The sequence below is a fragment of the Oryzias latipes genome, chromosome 7 (assembly GCF_053564925.1).
Source record: "Oryzias latipes strain Hd-rR chromosome 7, Olatipes_Hd-rR_3.1".
Taxonomy (NCBI): domain Eukaryota; kingdom Metazoa; phylum Chordata; class Actinopteri; order Beloniformes; family Adrianichthyidae; genus Oryzias; species Oryzias latipes.
In genome coordinates, this window is record NC_136243.1 from 19,296,780 (window position 1) to 19,316,164 (window position 19,385).

At 38.8% G+C, this 19,385-nt stretch overlaps 1 protein-coding gene across 2 annotated transcripts in view; it reads right to left on the bottom strand.

The window, feature by feature from the left end:
• The window catches only part of prickle2a (prickle homolog 2a), a 41,662-nt gene extending 23,025 nt beyond the window's left edge, over positions 1-18,637 (bottom strand). Inside the window, exon 1 of one of the 2 annotated variants that reach the window (XM_004070528.5) lies at positions 18,133-18,637. The gene's annotated coding sequence lies outside the window, so the exon portion shown is untranslated. Of the gene's footprint in view, positions 1-17,762; positions 17,913-18,132 lie in introns of those variants that run through there. The other variant, XM_078950498.1, reaches the window with a different exon arrangement.
• Positions 18,638-19,385: the final 748 nt, after the last annotated feature.

A 19,385-nucleotide genomic window follows, 5' to 3' on the forward strand; every position in this document is an offset into this window, starting at 1 on the left:
GTTTTTCAAGGACACTCATGTAAGCAGACAGTGTATGTAAAATAAAAGCCAATTATTTTAACCGCGCAACTGCTCATGAACTGATCCATTCCTATAGGCTGTCAATAAACCATCCAAAATTATACAACCCCTCATTTCATTAACAAACAGCATTCTTGTGGCGCTGATCATCTCATAATCCAGTTATGAGGATTAAATTCTTACTGCAGCTTATTTGGAGAAGGACTAACAAGAAACTAATTGAAAGAGGCTGAATCTATAGGAATGAAATGAGTTCAGCTGACAGAACAGAGTGAGGAAAGCTCAGCAAGAATCTACTGTTAAGATCATTTCAAACACATCACAGCACCATGAAGAAACGTTCAGAAGCATCGGATTTGAATTGTAAATACAAAAGCTTAAAAGAAACCAATTAAAACGCAAACACACACATCACCTTTCATGTCTCTAACGTGTTATTTGCTGGAGGTGTGTTCCTTAAATCCAACATAGGACTCATTTAGCTACAAAAGCTCAAACCTTCACAAAGACCTGAACTGCAGTAATTAAAGGGTGCCACGTTTCTTTTCCTCTCCCACTGTGTGTGGGATGGCCTGAAATAGAAATGCAGGGTTTTAACTGGCAAACCACACTCCACAACACTGCACTTGCAGGCACCATCCTGCAGCTCAGCTAAGGGAAATGGATACTCTCTGTTTGAAAGCCGGCCATTTTTGTGGGAAATGTGCCAAATGATCTGACAGACAAGCGCGATCAGGTATGATGACAGGCGAGGATGAAGAGCAGCGGGCTGCCACAGGAGAGAAGCCTTCCGAAATGGCAAAACAAAAACATCTATACACACTTGGATCGGTGTCCACACTGTGACCTGTGTGCAGTGTAGCCTGGCAGCCAGCAGCACACAATTTCACTCGATGACTGCTGTTGATTTATAAACTGAGGCTAATTCCTATTGTGTGATACCATTTACATCATTTGCCCAGGGGGGTTTACCCTTCAATATGAGGCTATTATGATTCCTCAGAGGCTTGTGTCACTGGCGGGGTGCAGGGTACATGTGTGCTAAATCCGGATAGGCATGTATTTATTCGGCTGTAAATGTGTGTGTGTGTGTTAATGTGCCTGTGTGAGAATGTGAGAGGTAGAGAAGGAACAGAAGAGAAAGAGTCTGTTGCTATGCATTTTTACACATCCTCCCACTGGTCTCTTCACATGAAACATCATGGCAGAGAAGAGTTGAAAACACGTAGCAGGGCCGATTCGCTGCGATGCACCATCGTGTGAGCAATCAAAGCATTTTCTGAGCCATTTTGATGCTCTGAGGAATATGGGCTTGAACCCCTTTATTGCTTGCTGTTGTTTCTTTTAGATCCCTCCATTAATTTGATGGACTCCAAGTTTAGAACAAAAGGAAGGATTTCAGGGGTTTATTGTCAGATCAATCCTCAAAATGTAGTGAAGACTCGCGTCATGGAGGTAAATTGTGTAATTATGCAAGCTAGGAAGTAGCAATTGGTCAACGGCCAAAGCAACACTCATTTGTTAAGGTGTACCAGATTATATCAGTTTCTTCAGATACAAATGTCTGCTACATCACTGCCATTTATAGAAACTGTGAATTGTGTATTATTGTTTGCTTTCTGTCATTGCATTTCTGAGGATTTTCCTTTAAATTCTAATTTTAATTGCTTAAATTAAAACAAAATCTCACTTCTGTCTAAACTTTACGCCTTCCTAAACTAACCTGCAGCTGTTTAATCCCCTTTGTTGAGTATGAACATTGAAGGTATCAACCATTCTTTTGGTGGAAGTAAATGAGTAACCTTTGGCCAGAGTATGAACATTATTTAGTTTTACCAGTCAAAAGCTAAAGCCCGTTTTTTTCTGGTTTCAAACTTTTTCATAAATTTCCTTCAGTTTGATTTACAAAAAATAGATTACCTTTTTTGTGTGTTCCCTTTCACATTAGATTATGAAGTTATTACAGATAGGAAATGATTTTTTCTTTGGCTAATGACCCTCCTAATTTTTTTTTTTGCATGTTTAAAAATGAGGAATTGCTATAGGTGACAATGCCATTTGCACTGGTTTTAGCCTAAAGACAAAATCAAATGTATTCTAATATTATGCATGATTTTTAAAGCATTTTACAAAACAATGTCATTTTTATTTTGAAAAAGAATTTTATTTTGTTCTGTGCTCCTGATGTAAATCTTCTTACTTTTTTAAAAAAAATATTGCAATTCTAATATATTCTCACAATTACAGTGACTTTCACACAACAAAGAATTAATATTATAAAAGTGGTGACATAAACTATTAAGAGATTCATTTATTTCAAGTACAAACGTTCTTTCTCCTTCTCTGACATAAATAATTTGGGAGAACTATCTGACTTCCACATTCCCCATATTCTTTCTGGAACTATAGTCATTATTTAAATAGATTTCCATAATCTCTCTCTGACGTCAGTAGAGTTGCTTTAAATTTCTTTTTTTTTTACCAACAGAAAGGAGGGAATGAAGTGGATCCAGCTTTAAGGGACACATTTTCTCCTGTCATTGCATGAGTGAGGGTGTTGTTCATCTGACAGACATATGGGCCTTTTTGATGTTCAGTCTATAGCAGTGGCACACTTTTATTTGAAACTTTTCAAGATTGCTCAGAGGACAAAGTAGAATAATCAGCAATTCGGAAAGTATGCCTTTTAGAAGATTTAGAGCAAGCAAATAAACCAAAGTAACCTAGAGAAAAGTAAAAAAAAATGTCCATTATCGTATCTATAAAATGATGTATAACAAAAATCCATCTGTTACAAATATTAGATTCTTTAAAAAAACATTAATCTGTGCCTCTGTTTGTATAGAAATGAACATAAGAATTTTTTCTTAGATTTTGGATTTCTGAAATCAGCAGCAAAACAAAAAAAAGGAAAAAGGAAAGTAAAGCAGAACTGTTCAGTTTTTTCAGCCAACAGCAAAAAGCTAAACCATGAAACAAACAAATAAAATGTAAGATTATACCAAAATAGGTGGAAAATTGCGTCAGTTCAAAACAACTGAGATGGAAGAAGGCTTGTGCTCACTTTTCAGCTGATAAACACATCACCTCTATGTTGGATCAAACAGTGTTATGATTAAGAGAAAGGCACAGATGTCCGAAGTACTGTTGGCTGTACTTGGATTGTCCTGTGAATTCTCAACGGGCCAACTGTCATCTGCTGCCAGAAACTGAGAAGGATCCCAAAATGTTTTCTCCTCCTAAAGCCACATTACAAAACTCTTTGCACACCATCTTAAGACAGACTTTTTTTTCTTATGTTTCGCATTCACAATAGCCATATTTTGAATGTAGTGCAATACAAAAAGTAAAATAGAAAAATCCCAGTCTCACTTTTCGATTTCATCATTTTAGCTTGGTTTTGTTTCAGTCACCGTCTTCTTTTTCCATTTCACCATATCAAACTTATGAGTCTGGAGGGTTCGATGATATTCGTGCATTCATGAATCCCAGTTTATCTGTGGGGTTAAAGATATGCACAGGATTTAGAGTGAATACTGACTCCAGAAAGCCAGAACTCTCTGTGTTGAGGGGGTATCAACCTAGGTTTAAAGTAACACAGAGAGCTGCCACTGAAGGCATGATTAATTTGACACCCGCTGTCACCAAAAAACAGCTCCTTTGTGAAGCAAAAAAGTCAACAATGGGCCAATGATGACTCATGACAGTCGTTCAAAGGCAAACAGAGACATATAAATTGACTTTGACAGCGCAAAATAGGGCAGACTATGAGATGGGACAAATCGATCAGTTCTCAGTAAATTAGTTGATGGTCTTTAAATTGTGTGGCCGTCGCAGGTGTTTGCACTCAATTGTGGCCGGAAAGTGGACCAATCAAGTGTGTTGAGGTGAACACATTGTGTCCTGGTAAAATCAGCTATTTACAGAAATACCAGCAGGCTCGTGAATGTGGTTTAAATGTTTTGCCATCTTCCATTAAAAAACTCCATTTATAAATTTAAAGCAATTAACTTTTTAAAATATATTTTATCAGAGAGCTGATTTAATGGTTACACTTAAAAAAATTTAGGACATCAGGTTAACTATTGGTGAAAAACGAAATGGTAAAAAGAATGTTTATGCTGCTTTATTAAAAATGCAAATGCAAGCTTAAGCACAGCACTCACAAGGCTACTTGAATTGTTTTTTTGTGGCTCAGAAAAAGCTTCAATGTTAGCGGCTTAGCTAATTATGAGGACATAGAGCTCCCAGCTTCAAAGGCATTAAACTGATTAATACTCAGGTCAGTGTTGACAAAACGGAAGTCATTTGGGGATTCGGTGTTCCTGTTGCTTCCACCAAAGAAATACAAAGACAGATTCTTGTTTTTTTTTTAATTGGTCAAATGCAATCTTCTAGTGGAATCTTTGAAACTGGAGGGAAAGAATAAAACCAGCTTCTTTAAACTTTCTGGCATCTGTTTTAAGTTTAAATATTGTCTTGTTCAGCATGTTGTGGTTGTTTGGTAAGAAATTCTAAAGAGGTTCCTTGAAAGGACTTTGCTGTGATTGTTTGCTATGATATGTCTTATTGGTTGCAGTGAGCTATAGTTTAAAGACCCACTCCAATGAAAATCATACTTTTGGTGTTTTTAACATGTTCTTGTGGCATTTAATTGCATGGACAAGACATACATGAAGAAAATTCAGCAACAAAGCAGTTAGAAAAACCTTCTAGCAGCAACGTAGTTGCTCCAATTGGCTGACCACACCTGGTTTGCTCCAACAGTCCTGCCCACAACTCAGAGGCAAACTTCTGATGAACCACTGCTGCTCTGGAGAAACTATGTCCTAGAAAATGACAGCTTTTTAATTTTTTTTCCTTAAAACAGCATGTTCACAATTAAAAGACCACTGGAAACGCTTCGAGAATAGATAAAAAGATGACTGGAGTGGGACTTTAATGTTTTTGTGTTATATTTTTTGTGTTATATTTTTTGTGTTATATTTTTTTAAATGGTGGGAATTGCTAGAGAATAACAAAGGAACTGACTTAGAAGCAATAGATCTCACCTGCATAAAGTTTCCATTTAAAGTAGAACCTTTCTAAACTGCTGTAAGGACTAGAGGGGAATTTTGTTTAACAAGGACTAACCGTTTTTAACAAATTCAAAGTTGTGAAGATTAACATGGCTGGGTTGAGTAACACATAAGTGCTACCGCCATGAGCTATAAGTGCCTCACCGACTGCAGAACCTTCATTAGTTTTCCATCTGAATCCATTAGAAATTACATAATGTCACTTCTAGCATCCAGATCAGCGGCTGTCATTACTGTCTACACGAATCTTTAATATTCTGTGTGTTTTCTAACTTCAGTCGCTTGGCTTTGTGCCAATGCAGATGCTTCTTTGTACGGCTGAATGGGGAATGTCAGACACAGACGATGGGCAGAAAAAAAAGACAAACAGAGGTAGGAAAAGGACACGGTTTAGTCTGTGTGCAGAGGTGATAAGTTACAAAAAAGCCCAGAAGCAAATTAAGGCAATGGGCTAAAGCTATGCACTTTATCTCACAGCATGATTAGCTAATGAGAAAAGCTTGGTGGCCATTAGAGCCGAGTCTCTGCAGTTGAGAGGCTTCGACAAGATGTCGCACCTAAATGGGTTACGGACCTGCAGGGCTGGCTATGTGTGTGTGTTGAGTGTGTGTTAAAATTGAGGGCTGAAACTGAGGCGAACAGGAACAAATATGATACTAAGACATTTTGTGATAAGAGCTTCTCCTGAGCTGGAAAAAGAAAATAAATATATAAGACATTTTAATAGAGGGAAGATAACAGACTGGGAATTAGTGAAAGTGAAGACAGAAAGTGAAACAGATTATGTGGCGCAACATGAAAATGATGAAAGGCTAACAAAGGAGGCAAGGAGACAAGGTGCCTGAGGGAGAGGCCTCTCCATTTTAGAGCTGAGAAGTTACAAGTTTAAATAAATCAATGTTGAAGGTAATATGAAAACAAATCTGTCACTCTGAGGAAAATGCAGGTCATACAGAGCTTAAAATTATAGATAGTAATAAACTATTGTCTTGCAGTATAATGTTTTACTAAAAGAGTGATCTAACATGTATTGTTCTGCTCCTATACCCAAAGAATTTGTTTGAATTGGGTTGGCGCTCAAGATTTAACAACTTTATGCCCGTTAAAAGACAGAGGGGCGCTTAGTTTCCCTAAAGTTTTTCTGATTGTTGCAGGGCTGTCATGAGACAGATTCCCCAGAGTCATGGTGCTGGGAAAATCATCAGCTGTAAACACACGTTCAATATTTATTTGATCCTGATACTCACTGATGGCCCCGATGGCCAAAATAACTTCTGAAACCCCCCTTCATTTGTGACACAGAAGTCAGCAGGAATCAGGGGCCTTCATCAATAAAGCAACACAATTGGGAGTTTGCAACGAAATCCAGGTGGGAGAAAAACACCTCTTTCATAAAGTATTTTGAGTTAAAATATCGACTTTACTGACACATTTTATGTCACCTTAGTCTTTACATTCACTGGTGCATTTGCAAAGGCTACAGGCTGTTTGCAATGATGTAGGATTGACTCACTAGTAGGATAGTTTTCATTCAAAATTTAACGTGTAGGGTTCAAAAAAGACACTAGCTTTGAAATTTAGGAATAAAAGAAACATAACAAGAATTATATTACATATGTAATACCCCTTGGCATAAATCGTTGGAGCCTTTTTTTTTTTTAAAAACATTTGACTGTTTTTTACTTTTGTACTGTTTTTATTTCCGTTTTACATTTTTTCATTTTATCTATAAATGTTAGATCTTTGTTATAAAACATAAAAACAGTTTAAACTCAACTTTTATCATTTTTGCCACTCGGAATTTAGGTTTTTGTACAGGTTCAGGTTGATTGTGGAATTATTGTGCAAAAAATATCAGTAAAAAAAGAGGCTAGGGTTGTATGAGACAGATGGGTGTCAAGTAGTGCCACAAATAGCAGTTTTAAAGGTAAATTATTAGAACAAATTGTAAAGTAAGAAAACATTCAAGAAGGCCCTAAAACTACTGAGGGTTAAAGGTGACAATGCTTAACAAGATATCAAGAAATTTTTTATGTAAATCTTAATGTAATTTGAATATTTTTTCACTTTTGCCAAATTTTTCTTATTTCATTTGAATAATCCATATCCTTTCTTAGGTAAAAAAAAATAAAATAGATTTGATATGTTTAACACACCGTATATTCATTTAATTTGTCAAACTCATTTGAGATGTGATTATGTTCCCATAAAGACAAGTATTTTGTAAGGACCTGACATCTCCATCAATCCCATGGCTGACAAATAAACTAAATAGAGTAAAGGAAAGAGCAAGGTTGGACTTAAAAAGCAATAGAAACTTTAGGTTGGACAGAGAGACATAAAATCAGTGTGCAGACAGACAGTCCCTCTTTGTAGTCATTGCTTCTGGGTAGCATTTAGGGAAGAGCTTAGCCCTGCAGTATTGTTGTTACACCATGGGATCAGCCAAAAGGATTAACATGTATCGCGTTCTGCTGAGACGTTAGGTGGAGGGCTGCAGAGTGAATATATGTGTAATTTTGACAAAGGAGATTAAATTGTTAGCCTTGTCACTGCATCATCGTGTTCCAGCTTCTCAGCTGGCATAAAACTGGTGTAAATGTTTCTACAAACTAATTTTCCCTGTGGACTTAGTGAAATTACTGTGATGCAAAATGCTAACTCTGCTATTCATGCTGCATTTGTTATCTTGGAAGGCCAAAACTAATTTAATGGCCAATGGAACTTTGAGTTATGTATGATCAGTAATAAAATAGCCCTCTTTCCCTGGATTGTAGTTAGAATTAAGACTGCAAAAAGCATACCCAATTCACCTAAAACTGCTGTTTTCTGGTTCTCTCTGTGTTGTTTCGGACCAAAGCTGTGAATGAACAATGGGATGGAATCACAGCTGTACAACTGCTCTTCAAACCGCAAATTAAAAAAAAAGGAGAAAAAAACAGATGAGGTGTTTGACATTAGCTGGTGTTTTTGCCACAAGAATATTTTTCCTTAGCTGCTTTGCACCACACAGCTGTTCCACCAGCATGGCAGCTCACACACTCCTGCAAAGGCTGTTGGAAAGGAGTGGCACACTTCAGTGGGGTTAATTTGTCTAATCTACTTTGCAAATTAGACCTTTGTGGAGCTGTTAAAGACTCTGAACAGAATTAATCTTTTGGCTTCTTGAAAAAAGCCCCAGATTTTTTTAATGTTCAAGCTGCTTAGAGATATATATTTCCACCTTGATAACTTTTCCTTAAAGGCGATCAAATTCATTAAATGTATTGACTTTGAATGGCATGCACCGTTAAATTGATGATATTATCTGTGTAGCCTTTTATTCATCCAGAGTTGTTCAACCAAAGTAATAGGTAGAAAAGCAGCCAGTCGAACTTGGTTTGTCTTTTATTATTAAAGATGCTTCATCTTTTCTTGGAGGCTGTGAAATGGAGGGATAAAACTACTGCCATGTAACATTCATTCAACATTCTCCCTGAAAAAAAATTAATTAAAAGTGAGATGGTAAAAATGGAAGTAAATGGAAAATGATTTATTATATTAAATTTAAAAAAGAAAAGAAAAACTAGAAGAATCTTTTTTTTTTTACATAAGCTGGGACTCAAGAGCCAAGTTTTTGCATTATTGCAAATCATGAAAGCTCTTCTGTATTATGAGAAACGAGCCTGAGCATCAAAAACAGATTGAATTATTTGTCAATTTAAAAATGTACTTGATCCACAGTTGTTTTTGACATCAGGTCATCCTTGCTACCCCTCATTGAAAAAGTCCCCAAACAAAAAACTTCAGCCATTATTTTTGCTGAAAAGTGAAAAGCAGCCGTTTGTCTCTATGGGAGCTCCCTCAAACCTTTTAAATAATGGCTCTGCACATCTGCGGCTTAACCCCGTGAGGTTAATGTCACATATTCTGTTCTGTGGTGCACAACATATAGTACAGATTCAAAAGTTATTCCTTCTCTTCTCTAAGGCTACGCAGGCAGGATATTTGGTGCACGTTCTTGAACATACGTTTAGCCCATGGTGTTCACATTGGACAGGGAGGGTCACCTCCTTTATTTCTTTTTCTACTGTTTCCTAGCACATGTCTAGCACATACAGTTGGAAAAGGGTTCGTGGAAATTTCTTAGTGGTGCAACCCTCACGATTTGAGCATGACATGGTTTGGCTCATTGCTTGTTTCCTTGGAAAGGCGGGTACGGATAACCTTTATGTAAGGAGCATGGCTTTGGTTTATCTTTGAAATACAAACACAGTTGTTGTCAGGCTCATTGCTGTGTCTGGGTTTAACATATAAACAAGCTAGGCTCTGAGTTTGGCGAGTTTAACCTCGTCACTACCAAATCAGAGTCCCTGATTGGTCAAAGTTCAATCTGGTTTAGCTGGCCTTGCACGTTCAATGGCCACACATTTTGTATGTGCGTAGCGACGTGTGAACATGAATTTTTTTAACACTATAGCCCGAAACTTGTGTTGCTGACGTTGGCATTTTCATTGAAATTGGCTGCTTTAACGCACGCTGCCATGGGCAGTGTCTGTGTAGTCTAATTATGTTTCGTGATCTGCTTGTTTTGAGGTTTCTGATGAAAAAATGCAACTTTAGACAAACCTAACCTTTCCACATTGAAACTTATGTAACCAAAATTTTAACCCCGCTCTCCATAAATGACAATTAAAATTTCGTTATACCCCATGGTGGGCCCTATGCTGGGGGGGGCGACAGTCTACCAGCTGTCCCCGACTTACCCTCTTCCTCATATAATCTTTTATTAGGGTGATTGGGATGTTCAGCCTGTGATGCACCTTGGGGGGGAGGAGCTACATGGCAGTGGTCCTCCTCCCATGGTTGCCAGATGGAATAGCGCCCCCCCTTCTCGGTTTTAATTGCACCTTAGACATGTAGGACCCTTGATAGGGGGGGGGGGGGGGGGTTGCTTGGACAACACTGCCAGCAAGGAGCAGATGTCCTTTCAGCGCCCTACCCAAGTTTAACTGCACCTTAGACATTTAGGGCTCCTTGGTGGGGAGGGTGATGGGGCATCCCTGTGAGTAATTAGGAGATGTCCTCTCAGTACCCTACCTGCCAATTTTACCTGCACCCCTATAGTACACACCCCCTTTACCCCTCAAAATATACACTCCAACACAAACACACATATATGCGCACACACACACCCACACATACATGCATTTCACAAGGAAGGTGGGACCTCGGACCATCTGTACCACGCCCTCTGCACCGGCGGCCGTGTCCCTTGGGTGCTGGCTTCCTGGGCCCGGCACTCCTCTCTCCACGCAGGAAGAGGGATCCTTGAGTTCTGGCAAGACCAAGAGCTGGGGATCACATTACATCTGAACCTGGGGTGTCCGTGTCCCTGGGGTGTGGGTTTTGGTCCTTGCCCCTGAGCACTGGGCCTTATCAAATTTCCAAATGTGGGCGAGCCTGGTTGGGCCATGTTTGCAACACTTCTTGTGGACCCCTCTTCTCCTGCGTGTTTCTCCTCCTGGGCGGGGACGGCTGGCCCCCAGCTTTGCTCTCTTCTGGACCAACCGTGGGCTGACTGGGTGGCTGCCTGGAGCGTGGGGCGGGTCTCCCTTGGGGGGTCCTGGCTCGTACCTGGGGTTGGTGTGGGGGGATGCCCGGAACTCCTGGGTGGTGGTGAGGTGCTCGTCTGGGGCTGTGGGGGCTCTTCTGGGGCGGGGCCCCGCGTTGGGCCCTCCAGGCGTGGCGGGGGGGGGGGGGGGGGGGGGGGGGCTGCTCTCCTGGTTGGGCTGGAGCTTGCACTCTTTGTCCCCCCATGCCCCTCTGCTCTCTATCCCCCGTGGCGGTCCTGCTGGCCCTGGTCTGGGTGGCGGATATGATCGCCCGGGGGGCGGTTGTTCTCTATCTGCTACCGTACGGGTGTTGGGGGGTTCTGGCTGCCTATGCTGCTACGGCGGGGGTCTTGGTGTGGGGATGCTTGGTACTCTCCCTCCTTCTTTTTACATTCCTTCATCCATTTTAGAAGAACATAAACACTCAATCTAGCACAGGTGTTAGCTCACCTTTGCACTAATATTTTGCGTATGTTTACAGGTATTTTTATAACATTGGAGTGTGTGCGTGGACAGGCCCAGCCCTTATAGAATTCTATTACATTTGAACCTCCCTGTAATGATTATAAACATCCAGCAACTTGTTGCTTTATGCTGCTTCATGGTTTTAACCCCCCACCCCCCACCCCCCTATAATCACCCTCTCAAACATCCCTCTCTCTTCTTCTCTCCTTTCCTTTTCCGTCCGGTCCAACACAAAAGATTTTCAAAAATGATTAAAATGAATAGAGTTTGGCCTCGATTACTAAAGGGGTTTTTTCAGACACACTGGTTTGTCAGAAGATTCACAACCCCTGTTTATAAAATAAAATATGTCCAACACAAGAGGCCTTCATCTCTCATCTGTTTGCCCAGCTGTTGGACAGGACAAGTAAAAAAAAAAAAAAGATTTTGTTATACCTGTTCTATGCTGCAGTGACAATAAATGCAATTCATTCATTCAAAAAACGTGTTGAGAACAAGTTGAGAAAACCCATATAAACAAGCTTAGAAGTGGTTTCTATTATGGGTTTATTCCTACCTCACATGGCTGTGACCTACATTTGACCATTTTCAGTTAATGACACAATAACATAACCACATAAATGATTCAGATCATTCTGGTTTCTGGGTTAATTCTGATGAATTGTTTCAATTATTGAACATTTTTGTTTGTAAGACATTGTTTCAAACTAATTGTTTTTAGATGCAGTTGTGCTAAAAACGTTAGTTCAGTGTAGAGAATATACAAGAAATTGTCCCTAACCAACCAAATCTTTGTTCTTTTAGTTGTTTGGTCAAGTTGTTATAAAATAATGTTTTTCTCGTTTTTTTTCAAACTCTTATGTTGGCGTTGGGGTTAATTTGCTTGAATGTTTGGTGCCTACAAGATTGTCCCTTGCCTTTGAATCAATTCCACTTCTGAAAAATCTCCAAGACTCCAAACAGTTCGAAAAAAAAAAAAAACCTTTTCACATTGTTGTGCAGCAACAATTTTCTCCTCTGAGAGTACTGATCATGTCTTTGCCTCTTGGCATTGTATGAGCACACACTTAAACTTACCAGACCAATACATATTTTGCCTTCACAGACCTCTGCACACAAGTGGAAAGATCTGTTTTTGAAGGTTTGACAAAATAGAATTAATTTAACATCTTTATTGTTTTCCTTAATGTTTACATTAAATTTGAAATTGTTAATGTTTGTCAAAGGTTGAGTAAGACTAAAGTCCAAGACCGACAAAAAGACATTAAAGGTCATTATGTTAATTTACAAACACAAACAATATAAAATCAAAAAAGAGAATACTAACATAAGAACATAGTAGGTGCATAAAAATGTCAATATGTTAATTTTTCTCACCAATTTTTGTAGACTTGAATGAGTTTAGGGATAACACCAAGCCTGAAGAGTGAAAGATTTGATTTTATCTCAAAAATGTTTTTGATCATAGTCTGCATTTATCCCCTTGCAGATTAGTGATTGAGCCAAACATTAGGTGTTCTTGGCTCTATGTAATTTAGCTCCTTCAAATTCAATGTAAAACTCAAACAAAATGTGTGTGTTATGGTACGTTCAACGGACAGCCATTTTATTGTTTTTCACTGTGTTTGAGCTCATATTAAACATAGTACTGCAGAGTAATAAAGTTTTTTTCCAAGTTCCCAACATTATATTTTGTGGCTATGGTATTTCAAGAGAAAAACCAGGGTTCCCCTTACAATTGTCATACTTGTGAAAATAATTAGAAGAAAACCAAATCAGGAACTTCTAGCATGACTAATGCAGTTTGTATTTTAGGGCATTCTTTGTCCATTTCTCAGATTTTCTGTGAACTTCCATGCGTACAAAAATGACTTCAGAAAAGTCATTTGTGCGCAGAAAGAGTAATAAACCCCAGGGCTCAGCGGCACTGTAGTTTATTACCCCTGAGTTCACTTTTCTCATATCAAAGAGTGAGGCCAAAGCAGAATCATAATCAATCCCCGAGCAGAAACAGTGCTGCCCCTGTCCGCTGGCAATAATCCATACTCTTTCATTTGGACGTATTCTCGCTGTAGCTTTTAATTTAAGGGAAATGCTCTTTTTGTGACTGAGAGTGACTTGTTATTACGGTCATCCAAATTATAAATGAGTCAGCACTTTTTGGGAAACAATAGAAAAGTCAAGACACAGCAAGCCAAAAAGATATCCCAATTTAAATAGTAATCAAGTCAAATTCACATCTATCAGTTTGATCATATTCTGTTATTACAGATTAGTAACGTTTTTCAACAAATGAAAGAATAAGTTATGTTAGAATAAAAGCTCATATATAGTAACTGATCAGTAGAGAAGAAGCAGGTTGGAGATCAGATTCTTTGGCCACTCAGCTAAATCAGAAAAATATACATGATGAAAACAATTCAGCCACAGCAAAGAGCCTCCCCCTTGGAATCAAGATTTCAAAACTAGGGATTTTTCACAAAAGTAACGTTTGGTAGAACATCAGTCAAATATGAGACACAGGAACTCGTCCACGGTCCATTTTATTTGATGCTTGAATATAGAAGAGCCATTGTTGGGTGAATGGTTACCTTTTATTCTATAGAGACATGAGAGGTCATCTACAAGCACCTCAGATACCAAACACAAAACAGTTCATTTACAACATGCGATACTTAGACAATAATTCAACTGAGACTGAAACCCTGATCATTTTGAGGGTTTTTTAGTTTCAATTTTACTTAGAGTCCTTAAGTTTTCCTGTAATATTTTCTGCATCTTGTTTTATCACAACTGCCAGGCCAGTTTCCCCAAAAACAAAACCCAGGTTTTGTGATGCTGAATTCCTACCATTCAATTAAAATAAGATCAAAACGACATCGAGCAATTCCTAAAGGCAGGTGTGGACACGGTAAGAGAGCCTATTTAAGTTTTTGCCTTGTTGTTTTTTGGTTTGGGCATTGGAACAGTGTTTCGCTTTATGTGAGGTGCAAAAATAAAACATTTCAAATATTATAGTATGTATGATAACTACAATGTAATGTATTGTCCCCTTTTACTTTATAAGTCTCTTACGTTGTTATTTTTACTCCAAGAGTTTAATTTAAAATACTCTGTCTGGCTTAGTTACCCTATGAAACAAAAAACATTGTTTAAAAAAATAAATAAAATGATGGCCTTAGAAAGATTTCATAGTGAAATGTGATTGCCAGCTGCTCTCTGATTGAAACAAGTTAAAGACTTAATGTAATGAAAATTGTAATTTTGCTGTTATTAACATGTTCTCATCATGGAGGACATATATACAGAAAATTAACCCTAAAATTGTGTTTCTCTCTGAGTATTTCTTCATTTAAATTGTTGTGAATCAGAAGCAGATGAAAACATGTTTGAAAAAGAGCTTGTTTTTCATGTAGAAAATATACTGGGCAAACAGCAAGTTCCCTGCTTTGCTCCATTCTGATGCATCCACTTGCAGACAAATAGATCCATGTACTCAGAATCGATGGTTGGAGTAGGACTCTAAAGAACACTCCATGATATAACCTTGTGGTGACCTTGAGAAGATCCTTAAGAATCAAAGCCTGACTAATCAGTGTAAAACTACTGAAACAATTTTATAATTTCTCCTACATAAGTAGGCGGTATCAATTGCTTTTCTAACATCATCACTGGCAGAAGTCCCCTTGGCATTTTGTTGACACACATATTTTTTGTTCTAAGCCGATGAGCAGCCAAAATGTACTTTAAAGCCCTTCTGTTGATCAACTAATCAAAGACTTTTTTCAGGCCATGGCAGCTGCTTACCCTCTAGATTTCTTTGTTGAGCAAGAAGCTTTTTTTTTTTTCAGACAATCCTTTCGCATTTTGCTTTAGTTTACATTTTAAATCATGGTGTTGCATAATTTCTTAAAACAGCTACATTTACTTAACCAATTATTGATGTCCTTAAACAACCTTAGCACTTTTTATACATGAGTCAATGTTTCCGATGTGTTCTAAAAATGTTCTACTTAAGGTACTGTGTGCCGTGGCTTAGAGAAAGTAGAGGTTTAAGCACATAGTGTCACAATTGTGTGTCAGACCTTTTGTTTTTCTCATGGCCATGTTTTTTTTCTTTTTGTTGTTGCGTGAAGGTTGTCTCTGCATGGAGTTCTTCACTTGCATGACAGCCAGCTCTCTTTGTTCTGTCTGAGTCCTGTGACGAGTCTGCAGTGTGAGTCTCCATCTGCGTCACTACTGACTGTAATGGCTGAACAATGCAGAGTAGAAATATTACTGCAACTTGCACCTTTACAGGTTGTTCTCAAGATGAAATACATTTTCAGCAGATGTAACGCTTTCAAGGAAACAGGACAACAACGAAATAGTTTGGGAAGCCCACTATACAGATTCTGCTGGAATTTGAAAGGGCAAAATCAATTGAAAGGAAGTATTTACACAGGTAATTTGTCATGAATATGACATGAAAAAAGCCTGGATCAATAACCTGTTTGTAACATCAAAGCCTGATTTCCACAAAGCATGAAAACATAAACAGAAGCTGTTATCGCGGCCGTGGATCCAGCTCCCACTTTAATTTAATCAGGCACTGCAGGCAAACTCATAGGGTCCTGTTTGGAATTGACTGCAGAGCAATGCAGGTTTAATTTCCTTATCCAGGAGGCTTTTCTAAAAAAGCAGTGCTTACTGTACAAACTATTGCCATGGCAACCAGAAAGATCTGTAAAAAAAAAATAAAACAACCACCAAAAGACGAACAACAACAACCCAAAATATGGCCATTTAACAAGAATTGTTGTTTGAATCCAAAGTTTGATCTGGTCGTTTCTGTTTGATGATGATGATGATTTTAAAATGAGTTTACACAAGATGAAATTGTACTCTGGACTAAGTAGTCCTTACAATCCTGCAGTTCATCACTCTTCCTCTGTTTCATCAACCTTATGTAAGAGAAAGGTCATAGACTATCTATTATTGAATATCTTAGTGCCAGTATATTACATTATTGATTAGCCTACCACAGCTTCAAAGAAAACTGACTAAAAATGCTGTCATGTATGTTTAAGTAAAAATAAGTCTTTGTTAAGTCTTAAATCACTTTGGAAGATTTGAAGGAGACAGAAATTGAGGTTGCGCAAATTATTCCTGCTTTTATAAATTCAGCTAAGATAAAAAATAGTTTCACTTTTGGTCAGTAGAGAGGAACCTGGTAGTCCTCGACAAAGGAAATCAAGGCACAAATGAATCCCGAAGCATGTCCTTTGGGGAAACAAACATGCATTGTGTATTTAATAAAATTGTGTAACATCTGACTGAGCCACCTCAACTGTCAGCACGTCAGAGCCGTAAAAGCAGCACAGAAGCAGCAATGTACTGTGAAAGCACTGCATGGGGCAGATCAGAAAAAGCTCAGAGACACCCGCCCACCTTTCCTGAATCAGCCGTTTCTGTGGCGACCAGAGCGGAGAGGGGTGGAGGGAGGTGCTCGCTAAAAGTGGAGAGACAAACATTTCAAAACCTGGTGGTGGAAACATGGGGTGGGGGGTGGGGGGCGGATAGAGACTGATGGGGGCACAGCTATATTGAAGGGTGGGTGATAAAGGGATTTGGCAGAAAGTCAATGGGGAACTGAGGCTGATCCTTCAACATCCCAGTCAGTGACAGACTGACAGCCAGAGGCGAACAACAACAGCGGCCAGTTAAAGACACAAACACTGAGGGCATTTTTCACTGTCGGCAGCAGCTGAGACAGCAGTCGTGGTTCAGGAGGTTAAAGCATCCAGACTCTGACAATGACCAACTATGAAACTTTATTCAGTCCTATGCCTCTCTTCAAAAATCTGTTCTGTTCTCACACGTCATAGAGGGTTCAAAGAAGTAAATGCAGACTTATGTCAGAGATAAACGTAATGAGACGGAATCAACAAGTTGTGGAACAGAAAAGAAAATGTTGTTAATTCCTCGTCACAAATAGCCCGGAGCTGCATTAAGCATTTCAAATGATTAAAAACAAAGAGAAGATGCAAAGTCAAAGCATGCTCATGTGCATTCAGTTGTAGCTGAATGAATCATAAAAACCAAACTGCATTAACATTAATAAATCAAAGCTGTCACCTGTTGCAGTTTAAAATAATGTGTTTGTGTAGTAAAATGGATCTTTGGCAACATCCACTCTTAACAAATGATCTGTGCAAAGGATTCTATATAAAATTAAAAACAACAATTTAAAAAGCAGCTTTACTCTGATTCTAGATATGCTGATAATTATTATGTAATAAACTGGCTACAGGCTTGTACTGCAGTCTTCTCACTGTGTCAGTGCCACAACAGTTAGGAATCAATGCAGCAGTTTTTTCTTCCTCCATTCCTTTGCGCAGCTGAGATCATAAGCTCACAATAGGCTCAAAAAAGATGTAAACACCTGCAGATATTCCTGACAGCGCCGGAAAACTCCTCGCAGACACTCTACAGGCTAACACATACGTGCAGTCTGGAACCTAATGAAATCCTACTAGAGCACATCATATTGACTGGTTCTGTTTATAATGTGAACAAAATCAAGAGCAAAAATAATGCCAAAAAAAAGAAGCAATCCACTCACCACTCAATATTTAATGTGAATAACTCATGGATTTTTGTCCAGAGAAACCAGGTAGAAATCAAATACATTTTTATATGAACACTTTCCTCCTCAAGACGCTGTCTTTTTTTCTTCTGAGACACAGGAGGACGCATAGAAAAAAAAAAAAAACAGTCACACCCTGTCAATAAAATAAGAAGTTGATAAACCTCCAATCTTAAGTTTCATCCATGTAGGATTTTTTTTTAACTGTAAATTCTTATACAAATATAGTAACATAAATAAATATTGTGTTTACATAATCAGTGCTCATTGATGATTATCAAAACAAAAACAAGTCAGACCAGCCCTGCACTGTTGAGCCCTTCATCCCCAGGCTGCCGCGACTCACCTGTTTGTGTGGTTGAAACCTGGTGAGCGATGCAGACAGCAGCAGAGATGTGCAGATGCTGGGATGAGTTGCCCAAACTGGAGAAAAGCCTGACGTGCTCTGCTGTGCTCTCCTTTTGCTCAGCTCGCTCCTCTTTCCTGCAAGTGTCAGAGGCAAACAGCAGCTCTTCCTCCGTCGGTTCTCCCTCCCTGCCTCTCACACGTACTGTAGCAGCAAGAGAGGGAATGCTGGGGGCTGCGGAGTCTGTGATTAGCACCAGCCTCTTCTTCTTTCTGCCTCTCCTCCAGGCTTTCCGACTCTCCTCAAGTATGGCTTCAGACAGCCACGGCTCAGGAAATAAAGATAAAAACGGCGAGGACAATGCAGATTTGTTGATCCTCTTTACAAGTACTTATGTTGTGTGTTGAGGTGTGACTATGTGCTCTGAAAACAATGCTGCATACAAGCATGTGGGCATTAGAAGGAGAGCTTCACTCCCACCTCCTTCTCCCCCTTTTTCACAACCACCTACCCTCCCTGCATCCTGTCAGCCCCACACCAGCCTGTTGAAATGAGTCATCAGCCATTAGCCAATCATGTGAACGCACACAGCTCACAGAGTAAAATAACAAGAGTATTCATGCTGTCTGATTAGGAATTTAAAATTGTATGGAAAAACTGTGTAGCAGCGTGTCATTTAATTTTTAGTGGCCGTAGAATGTTTTATGAAAACCTCGCATTTTATTTTAAAAGAACAGATTTTTTTGTGTGTGTGATTAAGAAAGTATGAGTTGTGATCAAGGAGGCTCTCATTCTGCTGAAAGATTTTTGTTCTTTATGTATGAAAATAGTTTTGTGTTGATCAAAGCTCATCTAAAGATGTGGCTGAAGGGGACATGATTCACTCAGTCATGACTAGATTTTACCTTGAAAACTTAAGAGAAAATGACTAAAAAAAGATAAAACCATTTATGACTGCTTGTGCAATCTGTACCTACGCACTGACCAACAAAGATGTGTGTAATCAAGTGGGAGGAGCTATTTCGGGAGTCCAGAAGTAAAAATGAATGTGCTTTATTTTAGAAATTCATGCTTTACAATTGAGATTTATAATTCTTCCAGCTGTCTTTTATAAATTTATGACTAAAATGAGGTTCGGTTGAAGAAGAAGAAATTGAATCATAACTGTTTGCTAGGGAGTTTGTTACTTACGTATATCATTGTTGTTGTTCACTTTTTGGCATATCCCTTCAGGGGTCACCACAATGAATCAG